The sequence below is a fragment of the Zea mays genome, chromosome 6 (genome assembly GCF_902167145.1).
Source record: "Zea mays cultivar B73 chromosome 6, Zm-B73-REFERENCE-NAM-5.0, whole genome shotgun sequence".
Lineage (NCBI taxonomy): Eukaryota > Viridiplantae > Streptophyta > Magnoliopsida > Poales > Poaceae > Zea > Zea mays.
This window is the reverse complement of record NC_050101.1, coordinates 37785198-37804934: the sequence shown is the minus strand read 5'-3', so window position 1 is coordinate 37804934 and position 19737 is coordinate 37785198. Positions and strand designations below refer to the sequence as shown.

At 40.6% G+C, this 19737-nt stretch overlaps 1 long non-coding RNA gene across 1 annotated transcript; it reads right to left on the bottom strand.

Moving 5' to 3' along the window:
• Nucleotides 1–446: 446 nt before the first annotated feature.
• On the bottom strand, nt 447–836 carry LOC103630966 (uncharacterized). The gene is made up of 3 exons (XR_002263242.2): nt 797–836; nt 669–723; nt 447–521 (listed from the first exon to the last, which is right to left on the bottom strand). It is a non-coding gene; the product is annotated as an uncharacterized lncRNA (long non-coding RNA).
• Nucleotides 837–19737: the final 18901 nt, after the last annotated feature.

Sequence of the window (19737 nt, the reverse complement as noted above, 5' to 3'; positions counted from 1 at the left end):
ATATACAGGTGATAGTATTGTCACATTTGAGACAAGTTGCTGATTATGCCTGGTGCTACTCACATCAGTATACATATATTATCGATGCTTGCTACCATCACACGTCGATGCGATATTAAATGGCTACTTTATCTAATAGATTGTAACTCAGGGCTTGTTCGTTTTCACCGTTAATCCATGTGGATTGGGTGGTATTGAGTCGATTTAAATCAATAACAAGTCAAAATCCATCTCAATCCATTCCAATACACTTCAATCCGCATGTAATTAGAATAACCAAACAAGGCCTCAAGTGGACAACTCTTGTGTGTTAGCAGCAAGTTAAGAAAATTACAGGTCGACAAAAAACGAAGTCAAGCTGAGAAACCTTGAAAATTCGGACATCATTTCCATGCTTGATGCTCCAGAACCGTATCTCATTGTCCCCATCGCAAGAACAAATGAGCCTTTTAACAACTGGTGTCTAACCTTATTCGTTCATCCAAATTGCGCTCTTGCAGTGTGAGAGCATCGATATCTGCCTGTTAATAACAAATATAAAGAACAAATATTTATTCCAAGAGAAAAACCATTACTTAAGCATGAAGCATCTGCATTCCCAATTCGATAAATTGTGTCATGAGAATTCAGAAGAACTATATTAGTCAGAGAGAAGTGAACAGTGGTACCTGTAAAATGGACATATCATCACTAACTTCTCCGGGTCGAGAGTCGTCAACTCCTCTACAAAAGGCCACATGAATTAAGTAATGCCCATAAACCACCAATTACAGATACAGACATTGAGAATAATTACTTCCAACGGATGTTGTTCTTAAGCTTCTTTTCTATCAGTCATATCCCTTCAAGAACATTAGTGATGTCCTATCCCTTCAAGAACATTAGTGATGTCATATATACGCCTTTTCTGTACCTGAAAAAAGCTATATATGCATATGTTTAACAAAAGAAACCATGACTGGATCAAGGTACCAAAAGGAAAGCACCAACCTCTAGTCAACATCAATATCATCTGAACAGCTGTGATCAACCAAGCCAGCCAGCAGACCAACCTGGATATATATATATCGTTGAGCTAAAACAGCATGGTACGGTGGGGCTAACCTAGCTACAGCTAGCAACCAATACGAATTGAAATAAGCTACGAGCGAGCGAGAAGGGGCATAGCGTGGCGCCATGGACGACCCTCCTTGTGCTACAGGTCGCTTAGTTGTGTGGTAGTAGATGAATAGTTGTGATCAACATTTCAGCTGTGATCAACCTCTAGAGTTTCTGCAGCATTATTCAGATCAACAATGCCACCAGGTGCACCTTTTAGCAAATTCAGGAACTTTGTCAAGAGCCCTAAAAGGCAACAATACCTGGCAATTAAAAAAAGGAAAACTCATCAAGATGCCATGGAGATGTGAACAAAAGAACAGGAAAACCATAGCTGATTCTTCTCACCGAGGGAGCTATCATAGCGGCAGCCACCAATAGGAGTAGAAGGATTGCCCGGAGAACCCGAGGAAGAGTATTTGCAATTGAATTGAGTATTGGTCCCAAATAGGATGATGTATGGTTTACATTACAAGTGTGGCATCACTCACCAAAACCCAAAGGGGTCTGAGGACCAGATTTCTGGCCCTTAGTAGCCTTAGGCTTGGTGGATGCTTTCAAACCTTTCCCTGAAGGGGGTGTAGGAACTGGGCTGCTGCCAGCATTAGCATATCCAGGGCTCATCCAGTCATTTGATTCGGCAGCTTCATTTTATGTTATGTCGTTATGTTTCCGTTTCAACTGCAATAGGAAGGTTCTTGTTAGAATCGGAGCTAAATAAGGAGTCACATGCAGATGGTAACGCGTAATGCTTTGAAAAGGATTTGAGATATAATATTTGTGAGCAGCATCACTAAGACCACCCACATGGTTACCTTCAAACAGAGGAATCATGGCCCATGCAAATGACTCTTTACAAGGCATAATTCGAGACCATACTCGCAGCTTTTGCTTCTCTTTCTCAGCTAAGTGCACCTGACAAAGAATGAGTTCAGGAATAATATGAGAACACGCAATCGATGTAGGCAGCACAACACTAATATTATAATGAATAACGCTTTTTAACTTACAGGCTCTTTATGAGAATAAACAGAAGGTGTTACTCCCCCTTCTTCAGTAGCAGCCTTTTCCAATTGAATCAAAAGGCAGACCGATGGTGAATGTGTGTCCAATGAAAAAACGCTTCGACGATCCAAAGAACCCTGAGCCTGTTAAGCCCAGAGGAAGTTAAATGATCAGTAAGAATAGAAATTTGATTAGTGTAAACTTAACATTGTTAACATGCTACAATATTCTATATATGCAGATATAAAACAAGAAGAAGAAAGCAACTGGCGCTGAGAGCTTACATCCTGCATATCTGTTGGAAGTATGTGAAAGTAGAAGTCTTCTGACAGTTTTTCTCTTCTATCTCTGTTATACAAGCAAATCGTTCCACTGAAAGGTTCTAAACGCACATGATAGATCGTTAAAACAGAAAGTTAAGATTGTGCGGTTGAGTGTAAATGAGATAAATTACACTAAAGAAGTTAAGAAGCAATCACAAAATATTCTAGCTTTACTGGATGAATTGAACAATTCAAAAAACAGAAATGTTGTAACGCTTTCCATATATCTATTGTTTTAAGTAAAGATTTAGAAACAGCGATAGCCAACATAAGAGTTTTGGAAGTGGGCATCCTATCCTAGTAATTATTGTACCTACCATCAATACTATAAGTTGTTCATTAGTGCACATAAGCACATCAAGTATGCACCCTTGGAGATGCACTGAGAAAGGTAGTTATTAAGGTTAAAATAAGAGAACTAAGAGGTGCATTTTACTTTGTTTATGGCATTTCCAGTGCAATTGATATAATTGGCTCTAATAAGAGTAAAAATATGTCCACTGGTTTTCCATCGGTTCGCCAAAAGTAGTACTATATATGATTTACTATATAATGCACCTAGCTACATTGTACCTAACACAACCAACATCAATGGTGGAACTGTTTATAGAACAACAGAAGTAAATCAAGAGTAGCATGGTAGCTACCAGCCAGGCGAACATTACCTGAAGCACGACAGAGGTGGTGGCGTTAGCATGAACTGTGAGCAAGCAAATACTCTGCAACGTTCTCTTGAGTGTCATCTCATACTCCCTGTCTTGCCTTCCTACAAAAACAACTCGCCATTTCAGTGACCCAGTAACACGCACAGCCGTGGGACAAAATGAACTTGAGGGGAAGAGCGGGGTATCGATCTGGCCGGTCCTAGGCTTCCACACGGCCTCGATGGAGGCCTTCTCGGGGGTTCTCCCCCTTACGGTCCCCGGCTTAGGCCCATACACGGTGGCTAGCACGACGATTCCGCCCTGCGCCCACCGCGCGCAGCCGTGGGCGCGGTGGAGCAAGTTCCCGGTGCAGGTGAACAGCCGGAGCTGGTTCGGGTTCTGCCCATCCGCGCGGCTACCTCCCTCCATCATCCCTTACCACTACGCTCCGGTCAGGGGCGTCCCAGAGTGCGAAATGAAAGTAGAGGCCTAATTTAACATACTAAAATAAGAATAGTAGTATGTGATAAAGGTGTAAACTTAGTATTGTACCTGGTACATAATATTCACATGAAAATCATCAATCTCTTTGTGTTCTTTGTAATGAAATCTTCAATAATATATTCATAGTCAATCTTTTCTACCATATCTCCCTCAACAAGTGACCTTGGGCACAATTTTCTGAGAAAACAGGACCGTATAGAACAACATGGATGTTCAGTAAATCTGGGTGGTGGCATTCGAAAGGGCAGTTTAAGAAACAGCTACATGCACATGCACAGAGAACATGACATGGTGAAGGTGAATCCATACAGCCACCAACCCAATCTGATAAGAACAACCTAGCATTGCTGACATTTCTATTCACATGCTTTTGCGGTCGATCGTTAAGCTTTACGCAAGTTACAAAACTCAATAGCGCCCATATGGCCATATGTGGCCCAAAACAAGACATACATAGCTGCTCAATGCTGAATATACTTTGTGAGGATGTGTTCTTAATCAAACTGCTCAACTATTAAATAAAATCTGAGTCCAATTAAGATGGTTTCCAATTGTTTCCTGCAGTCTCCAGAATGTCATCGACAAGTAGCACAAGCAATAATATACATAATATATCCAGGCAGAGAGGTGACAGCAGCCAAACAAAGTCCTGGCAAGAGCAGTTCTCGTTTTAGGAAATTTGCCAGGCTACTTCAAACTTTAGTGAACAAAACAAAATTGGTTTAGGTAATTTTGGCACGGTGTATAAGGCGAAACTCAGGGATGGATCCATCATAGCTGTAAAGAGGGCTACTAAGGTTTGTAGGTGAATATTCCTTCAATAGAAGAAATGTTGTACATATTTACTCCACCGAGTTACTTGCAGCAATCAAATCAAGAAAAAGTTTTGATGCAACATCTGGATTTGGCAGATGCATGGTGGGCATCTATCTGAAGAGTTCAGAAGTGAGATCCAGATGCTGTCAAAGGTCGAGCATTTGAACTTGGTAAAGTTTCTTGGGTATGTGGAATACGAGGATGAACGCCTAATTCTGATTGAGTACGTCAATAATGGAACACTCCGTCAACACTTGGATGGTACGTCAAACATGTGCAATGGACAAGCTTAAACACATACTACTTCATTTTTTGCGGTAGTGTAGCAATATTGTCAAGATGGTAAAAGTTATAATTTTGTAAGTCACCGCTCACCAAGAGTCCAAGATAGTAGAACTGGATGAAGTTAAATGCATTGAAGTATTGTTTATAAATAGAGTATGACAGGTCACTTGTGGTATACTAAATGTTAATCTACTGAAAGAGATGTAAAAACATGTGTATGCTATTCAGCTTGAGCCTGTGGTTTTTTTTTGCATGTCTGAACCATGTTTTATTTATACATAATCATAAGGTATTTATAGTGTTTGTTGTTTGCAGACTTATATCTTAATGAAATGATAAAGAGAATAAAGGGTCTATTGAGGCTATTATTATATCTTGCTGATTAAAGAGTGTAAAGGGTCTGTTGAGGCTAACAGCATCCAAACAAACTTGAAGTGGACGCCTTACCCCGGCATTTGCACGGTATTTTCGAGAAAAATGTCTCCTATCGTCATGTCCTATGACCCAACCGTGCTTATCTCATTCTGAACATATTTAGCTGGAGCAGTTCAGATTGTTGAGGGCATAAACTTCAATGTCTTAAGATGGCATCGGTAATTTTAGTACCAAATCACCCCAGTGCAAAGAACCGTTGGTAACCGAGGAATTCCATTGCAACCATTTCAATTCCTATGAACTTATAAGTTGAATACTTATAAGATTTTAATTGACTCAGAAACAGTACTTCCTGTATCAGAAACACAGAACACAAAAAAATGGAACATTTCAGACGAGCTGGATGCCCATTTTAATTTCAGACTCCAACACTCATTCAGTTGGACACACGCATTCATCATCAGACATAGAGTGATAGTGATTAATACCTAAAAAATTTAGCCAAATTTAGCCAATATAGCTGCTCGGCTTCGATTGGTCTGATGAAGATTGGCACCTCTGATGAAGATTGGTCTGATGAAGATTGGCACCTTCGGGAGGCCGGCATGGGAACGGGAAGGGGAAGGAGGAGGCCAGTATGGGGAGGGGAGCAGTGCTGTCTGCCGATGACGTGTACCAGGCGGATCAATGCGAAATCTACGAGATCCAAGCGAGACAAGCCCCGATTTGAGCCCACGGCAACGCAAATCGAGGAGGATTGAGGAGGGACAGCGTGGATCAGAGCCAGAGCGATGGAAGGGGAGGAAAGCTACTCACCGAGTTCATCCTCGATGAGGTAGTTGAAGGTGTGGCTGTCGCAGTTGTAGGTGAACTTGTTGCGTGCGCCACGAACACGTAGATCAGCGACTGCTGCCCCATCGTCTCGCCTCGACTCGACTCCTCCTCCGCCCTCTACCTACAGACTTAGGCCCCCACTCCTTGTTGTCGCCGGTGGAGAGGTGGATCTCGTCGGAGGCGCTATGGGTGTCTGAGTGGTCGCGAAGGGCATGGCGATGGGACACAACATCGGTGGCGGTATGGGAAGGCGGTGGCATGGGAAGTGTAATATCCCAAAAAAATGTTGCCAAAGGTTTATCTTCGATGCGTGGATGTGGGGAAAGAGTTGTGGGCCGTTGGATGCAAAGTCAAGAGACATCTGAGGCGTCGTTTTTTTCTCCCACAAAACCCTAGTGGTCGCCCCCCTATTTTTCCCTTTTCTTGGCCGTCAACCCCCCCTTTTCCCCACCCTTGGCCGCCCCTCCCCCTTCCCCTTGCAGCCACCCTCCACTACTTCCTCCTCCCTCTAGATCTCCCCCACGCAGCAAGGATCGAGAAGAGGAGGAGCAAGATGGATTGAAGAGGAAGAGAGGATCAAGGAGATGTTCTACCCCCATCTCTTGCAGATTTTCTTGGGGAAACCCTAGGTAAGGATAGGATCCTTGTTCCTTCCTATAATTATATGCTTTTGGAGGTTGTGGATCATGTGGATTGAAGGATTAGAGGTTGGATTAGATGTGGGGTTAGGTTTTGATCTAGAATTTAATTTCTGCAGAATGGCAGATTCGACAGTTTCTGTTCATGTCAGTTTTCTGTGGTCTTAGTGGCCTCAAAAAAATAAAACGTCTATATATGAGTCGTAGATAATTTGTAGATCTTTCCGTGGCCATGAAGAACACCTCAATCGGACATCAGAACAGAAAGTTATTGCAGTTTGATTATAGCAGTTTTTCAGTCTCATAATTCTGTGCAGAATCTGTTCTCTTAAGAGTTAGGCAATTTTATCAACAGAATTAAACTGTGGGTTGGTAAAAGAAGTTGTAGATAATTTCATAAGCTTTCCAGATTGTTAAAGAGTGTATTCATATGATTTATAAAACTCCAGTTATGTTTGTTTTACTGTGGCTGTTCCTGTTTGCCTGACAAAAATGAGTGGGTCTGTTCACTGGTGGGTTTCATCTAGTAAATGGCCGAATTGGCTCTTCCAACTGTGGAGACTTTTGTAGAGGGATAAAAGTTCTTACTTCCAGCAGAATTTCATAATTTTTGGTTTAGTAGTTTGGGAGATATCGAATTTTGAAGTTAACTAGGCTGCTGTCTAAAACAAATTCAGTCAGTTATCTTGTCAGATGTTTTAGAATATATTGATGGCAGAATTTAATTATCCATTGAATACCGAAGTTGTAGATTTTTTTGTGTAGATACTCTTAGAGTATTTGTTTGATATCACCAATGTTTTAATTTTAAAGATACAAAATTAACAAACAGCGCTGCTGCTGTATAGCATGTGGTTCAGGGTGGGAGTCTTTCCACTAGGTCTTGGTTTGAAGTGTAGGAGTGTTTTGTTGATTGTTGGCAAATGTTTGTGAAATATTTGTACTAAGTTTTATGCCCGCTAGCAGGTGGCTACACTCCAGATCATGCCTAGTACATTTTTCTTCTTCGATGAAGGCAAGTGAATGTAGCGGTGGTTGCTATCGTTTTGACTTGTTATTTCTATCACCTACACTCTAATATGCAGAATTATTGGATTCTTTCATAATTGAACTCTATGATGATGTTTTACTTGATTGTATTATGTTGATGCTCTATCATATATTGATGATTATTATGGTTCAAGTATGACCCATGAGATTAATTCACACCCCTGAAGGCAGATGAAGTCTTATTTGAGGTTTGCATTGTATCTAAAGGCATACGAAGTATTATTTGAGGATTGCATTGTATCTGAAGGCAGATAAAGTATTATTTGAGGTTTGTATTGTATCTAAAGGAAGTGAAATTTATTGATAAATGCAGCATGCCATATACATTGCATGACTCATTTGCATCTGAAGTTTTGTCGTGACCTATGGTCCGACCGTACCGGTACAACTTAGCATCGTACGTTGCCCGAGAAGGGGTACGATGCAGCTTCATACCCTTAGAGGTATGAAGGCAGAGGACATATGCATTGCATTCATATGCATACATTGAAGTGATATTTGCAGATGATGTGGTTTTATACCCTCAGAGGTATGAAGATAGATGACCTACACATTGCATTCCTATGCATACATTGAAGTGATATTTGCAGGTATTGTTGATGCAGGGAAGTGTTATACAACCTATTGTGGTTGTTCGAGGAAATGAGATGGTATTGGTTATATTGTGACTACTGAGTTCTATATCTACAAGTATTTCTGATCTTGATTGTGATTCTTTTGAAATGTTGATTAATTCAATGTGGTTTAAATATCTCGTCAAAACAATTAGCTTGCTGAGATGTTTCATCTCACTCTTGCATTACTCAATGCAGGTGCTTGTTGCTCATCAAGGGGAGTGGGAAGTAGCAGCACATACACCTTCACTCTCATAATAATGCTGCCCAGGCGCAGTCATGATTTAATTAGAAACTTCTTGTCAAAGGATGTTTGTTTTTAACTAGTCGTGCGCACTGGTTAATTCAGTTCATGTCGTTATGGTCGTCTTCCCATTGCTAGCAGATTATTAATGTCTATTATATTTTCTTATCATGATATCTATTTATACTTTGTTGCTTCCCCGTTTATGCAATTTTCAAAGGAGACACTGTCGAAATTTTATATATGAATGTTAGATGTGTAGTTTAGTAGCATTCTGGGGTGTTTGTGGATCCCGGGGTGTTACAGGAAGGAAGGCGGCGGAAGCGCGGTGAGGAGCAGGCGAGGCCGTCAGAGCAACCGCATGCGGCCATTTTCGTGTGGAGAGGGAGGTCACAGGAGTGAAGCTGAGCGAGCAGTTGCTCAGGCGGATGTTGTCGAAGAAGAGGATGATAGCTGTCGTATAGATTCGCTATATGGGCTCACCAAGCATCACTGTAATACGGGCCACACTAAGATTTCAGCCTAGGACATCGACGTTGTTGTGGTGCTCTCTTTACTGTTGTGTTTAGTGCCATACCGGCCAGGGAAACAGGAAGAGAGCGGCTTATAAGCGTTGATGCGGCCATGAATGTCAACTTGTTTGTGGCACAATGGCGTTGGTGGGAATGGTTCAGACCGCGTAGACATGTTTTTTGCTTGGCAAGGAAATGGCCCGCGCCCGTTACGGAGTGCGGGATCACACTGATCAGGTGTGTAATGGAAAGGGCAAAACAGGAAATGAAAAAAAGGCAGAACCAGGGAAGGCAGCCTACCCCTTACAGCCTTAATAGGTAGTATAGATATTAATTGACTCCTCCAACAGAGTTCAAAATAATTCTGCATATACGATATATTTATAGGACAAGCTAGGGACTTACGCAATTACATCTCTCTATTAATCTAAATTTGCCTGTACGAGGACTAACCAAATTAAAAGCTTGATTGTATTATGAGATCTCTAATCTTCGATGTTGATTCCTTCTCAATACAGATGATCATGTAATTTCAGAGAAAATCATCTCCATTTTATTTCGTAGATATGTTTTGGCAAATTTCATGGCTGAAAAGGCTCTCTCAGTGGTTGCAGTTGATACTAGAAGGCCAACCGCTAATCTTAATAATCTATCACCATTAGATACACGAAACTTTTAAGCAGTTTAACAAGGCCCCTTTCATCAAATCAACAAGCCATGGTATTGTATTTAGTCATGGATGATTGTATACATCAAGCTGATAATGTGGAAGTTAGCACTCTAATTGGGACTAATTAGAAAAATCAATAGCTTAGAAAATTTCTACTAAGGTGCATATCTTTGACATACTAAAAAGTGTTAGTTCTTGGATCCCACTGCCACATTAAACAAATCTATTTTATAATGGTGAAGAGTTATTGTTGTGTACTCGTATGCATGATGTTGGGGCCCTCTATTGCCGAAGGTCCTCAAAGCATTGTTGTATCGAACCAAATATGTTTCAGGTACTCTAAAAAGATAGAAAGGCTATCATTCATCCAAAGTAGCGAATGAAGCGAAGATGAAGCTATAGAGCTTCAGCTCCGTAGGATTGGCGCGCAGATGGGAACGAAGAAGAGGGCTTTGGTTTCGCGACATTGACGCATGAAGCAAATGTGGAAGAGACGAATCTAGAAGCTTGACCAGCACACGACAGGAAAGAGAAAAGACAATGTTACCCCTACAAGAATTATAGTTCATGTGTATAGAGTATGTGGACATGTTTGTAATTTCATATCAAGTTGTACCTTGCCACTATAAATAGGTGCACAACGCCATGCACATGACTCACTTTTTGGAATGAGAGAGAAGCCAATCTCTCTGCCTCCGAAGTTGTACTACACTGCCTTTGTGCTCTCCTTTGTAAAGTCGAAGGTATACTTGTAACCATTTGCGATATGAAACAACGAAGGGTAAAATGTGCAAAAATAAATTATTTTGTTATCTCTCAACAATATGTTGTTTCCAATTATTATTCCTCTTTTTAGCATTCCTAATTAATCTCATTAAGGAAAATTAAGTAAGGGGTGAAGATCTGTGTTGCCTTGTTTTTGACTTCTCTTAGAAATCAAAAGCAAGTTACCAAAATTGGTGTCCACCTCCGGTGAATCCACAACATCAAGAGCACCTTCGTAGTGAGGAAAGTTATTGACCCTCACTACAGAATTATCCGGACGATCTTGATCAGGAGATTCAGAATCTTGAAGCCATTCAACAACAAGTTGAGAAGCATAAGAGAAGATGATTCGGGTTTCTTAGCTTTAGAAGCAAGTTGACAAAGCATCAGAACAATTGCGTATCATTACACAACAAGTTGAACAACCAGAAAAATAGCAATATCCGAGGAAACTTCATCATGAAGAACACAACTATGATGATTTTATCTATGATGATGCTTCTCCATTGGCTGTAGAATTACAGGCTACGCCATGACCACCACTGTACATGCCACCTCAGTTGCCAATGTATGATGGCCTATTGGATCCGAAGCAGTTCCTAATGAGCTACAAAGCCACAATATCATCTTGTGGTGGCAATGTGGCAGTAATGGCAAAATCATTTCTCATGGCAGTCAATAATGTAGCCCAAACCTGGTATTCCTCTCTTCGGCCAGGCACTGTCTCATCATGGCAGAAGCTTAAAGACATGTTCCTCACTAGTTTCCAGGGTTTCCAAACTAAGCCTATTAATGCACAGGCTCTGTTCCAATGTATCCAAGAGTAAGATGAATATCTTCAGGCTTATGTCCAAAGGTTCCTTTGGCTCCGAGCTCAAGCACCAAGTGTGCCAAATGAAATCGTTATCGAGGCAATGATCAAGGGGCTTCGTCTAGGCCCATCGACTCAATACTTTGCTAGGAAACCTCCTTAATCCCTGGAGAAGGTTCTTCAGAAAATGAATGTGTATATTAGTGCAGATAACAATTTTTGCCAAAGAAGAGAAGAGGCACAAAGATACAGAGAGATGACCAGAGGCTTCAGAGGGAGGTTACATTTAAGGCACATCCAAAGCATACACAATCTAAGCCAAAATAAAGATAAATCTACTTGGGCTCAAGGGCTCCAAGGTCCACACCAAGAGTTAGGAACATGATAACAATATTCACAAAGCAATTCCCGCGTACTAGCCCCAAGAGGAGGGAGAGGAGGCTGAAGCTTTAGGGGAAGATTCAATAACAATACATAGCCAATGAAGCTATATTGCGTGTTTTGTGGTGAAAACAAGGGTCATACTATGAAAACCTGGCAGATAACTATAAAAAAGCAAAAAAACTCATGGTTGCTGCTCAAACCACTCGACCAAAGGAAGTGTTCAACACATCCTCATATTATTCACCATATATTCCACAACATGTTCAACATCAGGAATCGAAGCCTCAGCCCTAACCAATCCTTCGTCTAGCCATTGGGTGCCTCTCCCGTCCTTTATCCTAGGTCTCCCTCCATATGATCAAGTGCCCATGGGCCATCCTTAGCTCCTACTACAGGATTTTGCAACAACATGACAAAAGAGAGCCTTCAAAAGCTCACACGGTCAACAACATGGTTCCAAAAACTAAACACATTTATTAGGGTCTAAGGGGCTGACTTGAGGAGCCGAAGCTAGGCAAAGAAATAAGAAATATTTTGTATTTTATTATTTTCTATTTTTTTAATTTACCTTCGTCCCAAGAGAGAATAAGGAAATGCATCTTACTCAAACTTGTAAATTTAACTTTGGGGTTACACCATCGAGTGTAACAAAAAGCAAAAAAGATCCCAAAGATCTTTGTATGAAGGCAGGATCAAACACATAGTAAAGGTGAAAAGACTCTGAAGTCGATCCAAATGGAATGCAAAGTCAGAAAGAAAACCTAGCAAAGGTTAAAAGACTTCAAAGTTGTTCCATATGGAATACAAAGTGGAAACGAAAACACCTAGTAAAGGTGAAAAGACTCCAGTAACTTTCCAAATGGAATGCAAAGTCAGAAAGAAAACACCCAGTAAAGGTGAAAAGACTCTAAAGTCATTCCAAATGGAATGCAGAGTCAGAAAGAAAACAACTAGTAAGGGTGAAAAGACTCTGAAGTTGTTCAATATGGAATGTAGAGTGAAAAACAAAGCACCTACTAAAGTTGAAAAGACTCCAAAATCGTTCCAAGGGAATGCTGAGTCAGATCCCGAAGACCTTCATATGAAGGCAGGATTATTTACAGTTTTTTATACAACTTCGTTGCCAATACTACACACTTCGCATAATTTGCATCATTGCAACATACCATGGAACATTGAGCACACCTAGAGGGGGTTGAATATTTGATCTTGCAATAATGACACTAAAAACACAAACTTGGTTTGAAAATAAAGTCAGTGAAAACTAAAACCAAGTTTAGTAAAGAGATGAAGAAAGCAAGTCCTCTTCACTTGATTGCTCTTTCAAGATATAGAATAGTTTAAGACCAATATTACAAGTAAATTTGAGAGACATAGGAAGAGGGAGGAAAATCATAGGCAAATGAGCACACAAGACACGATTTTTCCTGTGGTTTGGTCAAGCCTAAAATGCTTGCCTACTCCACATTGTGGTGTCCCAATGGACAAGGGTTACACTCAACCCCTCTCAAGTTATCTAAAGATCGAACCTGAGTACCATGATCTTCCTTATCACTTATAATCCCGTTTGCAAGGAATCTTCACAAGTTGGAGTCTCTTGCAGCCTTACAAAAGATCGGAATCACAACTTAGAGCAAGGGAGGAAAATAAAGTACACACACAAGAGCAAATCACGGCAACACATGCAAGAAACATAGAGCGAGTACACAATTTCACAAGAACAGCTCAAAACTGGCACTCAGATCTCATTAAAACCACTATTATGAGTTGTTGCAATATGTCAGAGTGTTTTGTTGCTCTTGGAGTTCTTAGGCACTGAATGGAGGCACCTAAGGACTGCTTATAAATGCCAAGGAGGCCCAGGAGTCGTTGCCTCCTTCCTTAGAAAGCTACAGTTCTGGATTGTCTGTGGGCGCACAGGACCGGGTCCATGCACCCCCAGTCCAGGATATGATTCTGTACTTTCTATAGCTATGTGGCATCGGACCGGTCCGGTGCGCAACTAGCCACGTCAGCTAGCCGTTGGCCCCTGGCGCGCGCGAAGTCTACCATTGGAGAAGCGGTCCGGTGCACACTAGACCAGTACTATTCACGAACTAGTGAATTTTATAATAAAATTCCCAAGACCGAGCAGTACGACCAGGTCACACGGAACTAGTCCAGTGCGACCCATACTAGGCCAAGTATGGCTCTTTTGAGCCTATCTCCTCCTAACCTTTTTTGGCTTTCTTTGAGGACTTCCCTACGACTTAGACAAACATAATTAGCTTGTAATTGAATTTACTAAGTGTGTTTGCCATATTTTATCTTGGATTTGCAATATGTACAAAACCAAGTCAAAAATGCACTTTTCTTGCATAAATGAGTTAGTAGCCAAACACAAGTGCTAGAAATATAGAGTAGGGTATGTGCAACTTATTTAAACATTTAAACCTCATGTTTATGTTGTTTTACCCAAAGTTGCACTTTTAGCCTCCAGATTTCCCATTTGGACTTAGTTCCATCAATTTGCCTTCAAGTGAACCTATGCTCATCCTCATATCAAAATAGTTAGTCCAATGTGGTGTGTTGGACACAATCACCAAAACAGGTAGAAATGGTCTTGTGGCACATTTCCCTTTCAAACATACATCTTCACATTATTGCATCATTCACACGATAGCATTCTAGAGTAAATCTGAAAACCTTCATTTGGAAGATGGGTCGATCTAACCAAAGTCTTGCTAAATGCTTCAGAACAATATCATACGTGTATGATGTGTTTGGCTTTTGACAATTGTTTTAGAGTAGACGGATTACAACGTTATTCATTGCCTTTGTCACGTGTGAAAAGAACCAAAGGTGTTTTTCGCCTTCGGCTCAAAAAGCACAAATTTTAATTTCACACATCACAAAGGGACAAGCGCATTAATAGAATGAATCTTTTTATATTACACAAATAGTGTGTGAGATGTTTTCCATAGATTAGTCCTCCTTAAGGACTTCATCATAAATGTCATTACAAATCTTAGGAACAATTTTGTCCATGGTCTTCTCCACTTGATCAATGGCGACCAGCGAAATTTTTAGGTCTGGGTCATTCTTCGGTCAGTATTTTTCAATGACCTCCCGTGGGAGGGAATCTTTTAAAGACAAATTTAGTAACACATAGAAAAATAAAATCTTTGGCATTAAGACGAAACTAATACCTTCAAGCTCCTTTATCCTTTGAGCCTCCCTAATCGCTGCGGCGTCCTTCGTGGCCTTCTCCACCTACAAGGCGAAAAATCGGCAGTAACAGAGTAAGCCAATGTGCATCGAAGCAAATTAAATTGATTTGCAAAAGACCTTCTTTCTGTTTTTCTTCAGTGCTTTAGTGAACATCTCCCCCTGAAGGAAACAGGTGACGCCCTAAGAGGGGGGGGTAAATTAAGACTTCTAAAACTTTCACTAAACTAGGCCACAAATAAATCCTTAGAGCAAAACCTATGCAAGTAATTAAACTAGAATGTACAAACTAGGTTTTGTCTAAGTGTTGCTATCTCTACCACAATGTCTAAGTTTCAATCTAAAACAATATCTATACTACTTCTTAAGTCGGTACTGTAGGCGTTCACAACACCATGTTCTGCCTCCTCCCACCACGTCGCGCGTCCGCAGCTCTGCCCCACCGCGCCTCCGCCGCCGCAATCCACGCCCGCAGTCCCCTTCCTCCGCATAGCGCCCGTCCATCCTCGCCTCGCTCCTAGCAATCCCCATCCACGTGTCGCGCCCCAACCCAAATCCTACCCCGTTTCGTCGCTCACCTCGCCCCCGAAATCCGATCCACCGCTCCGCTCTACGCCGTCCTCCACATGCCCATGTCGCCACCCTCTCCCCAATGCCGCTGCTCCCTCCCAACGTCATCTCCCCGCTCAAATCCCTAAACCCCATTGGCCCGGCAAGCGTGCGCGCAACCCAGCACCCATCGACGACTGCATCGACCTTTGCTGCCGCGCTACTTCGGCCCCTTTGCCGGCGACGAGCACCACCAGGTAAGCCCGCCATCCGCCGAAACCCTAACTTACTACGCCCTCCCCTTCTCCCTTCCTGCTGTGCGAAGTCGTGCCCCAACCCCACAAGTAAAGCAGTAGCAGCAGACCTTCTTGACCTAGCAAGCAATGGGGCCGTCGTTCCTTGCCGTCATCGTCGCCTTCCTGGCCGCCGACCTCTTCGCCTTCTTTGACTGGGACATCTCGTACATCCGATTCCAATGAAGCGCAGATGGTGTTCGTGTTTATTTTGTGTGGACATTCGATTCCAATCGCCTTTCGTTTATTTAGGTCGAGCATCACGCCTGGGATGATGCTGATCCTCCTTGCGGGGTGCTTCATGGGGAAGAGAATGGTGTTCCTCAAGCAGCTCAAGCCCGACCTGCTCTTAAGACTAGGAGTGATTGCAAGTATGCGTGGTGATGCGTTACAAATAATTTTTTTACCTGCGAATGCATGCCAGCAGCAAACCTATTTATTTGTCATTAACTTTTTTAGTTGTTGTCCTTGTGAACATCTGTGCCTGCAGTGAGGATCGATGTCTAAATGTGGATACTCAAGTGTTAGAGGTAGAAGGGCAAAGATGGAAGACTTCTATGACATAAAATCTTCTAGAGTCGATGATAAGCAAATAATTTTTTTGAGTATTTGATGGTGAGGTTTTCACTTTTCGAACATCTTATTTGTTTAGTTTAATTAACCTACACCATTTGCCATTACAGGTCATGGAGATACCCATGCTGTTGGGTATTTGAAACAACACTTATTTGAAAACCTCTTGAAACATCCAGCGTTCATTGGTTAAGTCTGCAATGAGTATGATGTTTTCTCTGAGACCCTTAAAAATAATTCAGTTCATTTAGTAGTGAATTGATAGATGCTACAAATGGTAAATTTTCAGGTGAGTCCTATAAAAATTGGTGCGGATTTCTTAGTTACTGAAGGCAATATTCACGTTGGGCTTGGTCGACTGCATCAACAACAGTTTTGATTGGCAACCATCTCTATGTGGCAAATGTTGGTGATTCAAGGGTTGTAGTATCAAAGGCAGACAAAGGTTCCATTTTTCTTAAGTTCTGTTGCTTCACTTGTCAGTTAATATTGTACATCAAACTTGCATGTCTATGACAATAGCCATAAATAATATTAATAATGTACTAAATGCTAAGTATCACTTGATACCTTACACACTAATCAATCAGTGAGCATGTGTTTTGATCAGTTACCCTTACCCTCATTATGATTCCTGCTCTAATTTCATTGTAAAAAGTTGTCCTACAAGATAGATGTCCAAAAGTGGAAAACATTTTACTGCATATTTCATTGTAAAAATTTGGTGGAATGACTCCATTCCTTGTAGTTATACTAATTATTATTTTTGCCCGAGGTGAGGACGTGAGGTGATGGTGGATCAATGCATAACGTTCCACAAACCAAACAAGAAGGTGAGCGAGAAGACGATGGCCCACTCCATTCCTCAAACCAAACACTCCATTACAACATGCTTCCAAAAAATACCTATCTTTTTCATATTCTTATTTAGAAATTAGATCATGTTGCTTTTGCATCACAAGGAAAAAATTAGCCATGATTATTGGCCCCTGAAAACAACAAACCATAAGCATCATTGTGTCCCATCTCATCTCAGCATCCCGGATAACACCATGAAGATAGACATAAGAAAATGATATTGATCCTGTGAGCTCTATTCCCATCATGATCATTCATGCAAACTAGAAGAACAAAATATCATGGTTGTGAAGGAACGAAAAACTTCACGTTGCTTGGTGGGGTTGTTGCCCTTTCCATTGTTGAAAATACAATTGTTCCATCTTGAAGTATGATGAAACAACAACTCATTTTCAATTTTTTATGCAGGAGGAACGAAAGACTTTAGAATTCATCTTCCGTATATTCTAAAAAGGTAGGTATGTTGATAGTGATTTCTTCGTGAATTCTTCTATAACTTCTTATTCCATAGCCTATCATACATGCTTTGTTGCTTAAATATTAAAATTAGAACTATAAGAAATATATGGCATAGGGAACTCCATGGAAGGTGACGCTGATGCAAATGATCCATGGAAATATACTACTGTCCTCCTATATAGGCATATGGTAAGCCTGCTTGCAATCTATTCAAGGATTTCATTTTTTGTAGAAACTAATGATCTATTCTAGAAGGATTGCCTCTCAAAACCAAGGGATACTAATGTGAACTATTTCTCTTTGCATGGTGTTTCTTAGCTGTACCACAGCTTCCACCGACTGCTTAGTTGTAGTATGAATTTGGACACGAAAATCGCATGACAGCCTAACTCTTAAGCATTATATAGATTTAATTTGTTTTACTTTGATTGATGCACTGCTTGTCACAGAATAATGTACAATCACGTCTTCGATAAACTACCATATGGTGCATTTACTATCTAACTGTAAATATAAGGTGTTTCTAATTTTCTTGCGTAAATTGCAATGTGGAGATTTTCAATCTTCTTGCTGGTGAAATTCTTTAGGAATTCTCACTAGCCTTTTCTCCTTTTTTGACATGTTTTACTTGTCTATTCAGGAACACCATATACAAATGAATCATGGACATGTATCTATTGCAATGTATGGTGACCATGACGAGCATGCCCTTGTTACTTATCCCGATATTGCTTTAAACTATAAGTACTACACTTGTTTAAAGTATACCAGTTCTCCTTGTAATTTTTTCAGGAATTTATAAACACTCATCTCCTTGTTATAACTTGTCAGATTTGTCCTGCTTCCAAGGACTATTATTCTGTCCTAAGGGTACTCGTGGCGGTGAGGAGGAACGGTCGAGCGGTAAGTGAATGTGAGGCCTTGATTGTATTGGCGGGCGGGTAGGGCTGGTGGACTGGCGCCACTCTCACACACGACCAATACGCTTATATCTGAATGTTATTTTTTCATCTGCTTCTTTCTCAAGTTGTGGCTTATGTTGTCTCTGGAGAAGTCCAAGCCTATGGATGATGATCTTGATAAAATAAAGAACAACGATATTTTTTCAACAATTTAGTGTGCATGGAACATGGTGTAAACGTATTTTAGCTTATATATAATGCACATGTCTATGTGTTTCCTTTAGTTACATAGTGAAATGGTAGACTCAAGGGAATTATGGAATTCATTCAGATTTATGTGACCATAGTAGCCAACTATGTGTGGCACTTAATATTTCGTAAGTGTCATATATGCCCATACCAGTACTTTTGTAACTATTTAATTATTCTTAATCTATAATGAAATAGTTTTGGTATCCACTAAGTGTCATAAGAGGCTGCTAACTGAATTTTTAACCATTCTGTTCAGGTTTGTTATTTTTTGCTTTTACAATTACACTTTGGGGATGTTTGTTTGGGACTATAATCTGCCCAGATTATAATCCCAAACAAACACCCCCTTAGTGCACCGTTCTATTTTCATATCTCATGAGTTCTGAGTCAATGATCCAATGTTATATGCTTGTAGGAGAAGAAAAAGGATGACGATTATGTAATATTTCATTTTATATCTTGTTTGAGCTAACCATGGTCTGTTTGCATTTAAAGTTCCCCAATTATACTAGCATATGGTTGCATCGATTCAGGATAAGGTGGGATCATGGTATAGCAACCTAGAAACTGATGTTGTTGGTTCAACAATTACTGGTGGTGGGGTTGGCAAGTATTTAAAAGCTTGGACTGCTAGCTCTATTAATGTGACTGGAAGTGCTGGAGCAACTGATGATTTGAGAGAGAAGAGAAAAGCGATTGCATCAACTCGTACCTTCAAAAAGTCATTTATCGTTCTATGGTTTCCTAACTTCAATGGCAATTAAAAACATATTGTCAACTCGTACCTTCAAAAGTCAGAAAGTAGTACTTTCTGTACCATAATTTGCCCTTTGTATAAGTGTCTAGGTTTAGATGGAAATTGCATGTTCGTATTATGTAAGAATTTATGAGATATTGATGTTGTTCATTTTATATAATTGTTGTAAACTAATATTTTATTGAATAAATTGTGTCGCCGCAACATACGGGTATTGTACTATACTCCAAAGTATAAATAGAACGTTGCAACGCATGGGCAATTAACTAGTAAGTATATAAGACAAGATTGAAACTCAAATGCTTAATATAAATG